This window comes from Leptonychotes weddellii, unplaced genomic scaffold (assembly GCF_054177405.1).
Source record: "Leptonychotes weddellii isolate Sample4059 unplaced genomic scaffold, ASM5417740v2 HiC_scaffold_39743, whole genome shotgun sequence".
Lineage (NCBI taxonomy): Eukaryota > Metazoa > Chordata > Mammalia > Carnivora > Phocidae > Leptonychotes > Leptonychotes weddellii.
The window spans coordinates 1-993 of record NW_028002669.1 but is presented as its reverse complement, the minus strand read 5'-3'; the positions used below and the strand labels follow the sequence as shown (position 1 = coordinate 993).

Sequence of the window (993 nt, the reverse complement as noted above, 5' to 3'; positions counted from 1 at the left end):
AATAAATAAATAAAATCTTTTTTTTTTTTTTTTTAAAGATTTTTTATTTATTTATTTGAGAGAGAGAGAATGAGAGAGAGAGCACATGAGAGGGGGGACGGTCAGAGGGAGAAGCAGACTCCCTGCCGAGCAGGGAGCCCGATGTGGGACTCGATCCAGGGACTCCGGGATCATGACCTGAGCCGAAGGCAGTCGCTTAACCAACTGAGCCACCCAGGCGCCCTAAATAAATAAAATCTTTAAAAAAAAAAAAAAAAGAAAGAAACTGTATAAAAAAAAAAAAGAAGTGACTGGAAGTTCCAAGTTCTCTTTAGATGGAGATTCTGAAAGTGAAACCTTAGGTTTCTGACGTGAGAGGAGTCTCTGTTTCGGGCTCACCCAGCTCTCCTCTCCCGGCGTGGGAGTTCGCACGGACCCTGGGGCCTGACCTCCTCGGCATTTAGGGACTGAGTGCAAAACAACATTCCCTGACCGGGAATCGAACCCGGGCCGCGGCGGTGAAAGCGCCGAATCCTAGCCACTAGACCACCAGGGAGCTGCTTCACTGCTATTTTTAAGAGATACAAGTACCCTCTGCGTTAAGTGGTTTCCTGTCTGCTCGTTCTTCTGGGTGACCCACACCTCTCTCAGGAATTGTCCCCTAAGGCCATTCCCTCCCTGCTCTCTCAATAAAAAGAGCCCCACAGGGAAGACCTTACACTGTGGGGGACAGCGGTCCCGCCCCGAGGCCCGCCAGGTCCACGAGCGCCGGCACCAGTCGCCCGGCCCGGCCGCCGCTCAGAGCTGCCTTTGCGAGGGGGCCGCGTGCGGACACGACGTCGCGGGGAGGACGGGGGAGGGGAGGCGCCCGGCGTGAGACCCCGGGGTCCCCAACATCACCAGGTGGACTCCGGGGGACGCAGCAACCGAGGTGGCGCGGCCCGAGACCGCTTTCGGGAAGGTTCGGCGGCCCCGAACTGGACCCGGGGTCTTCCCCCTACGACCCGCCGCCCT

At 56.3% G+C, this 993-nt stretch overlaps 1 non-coding gene across 1 annotated transcript; it reads right to left on the bottom strand.

Moving 5' to 3' along the window:
* Window positions 1-463: 463 nt before the first annotated feature.
* On the bottom strand, window positions 464-535 carry TRNAE-UUC (transfer RNA glutamic acid (anticodon UUC)). Its single transcript has one exon. It is a non-coding gene; the product is annotated as a tRNA-Glu (tRNA).
* Window positions 536-993: the final 458 nt, after the last annotated feature.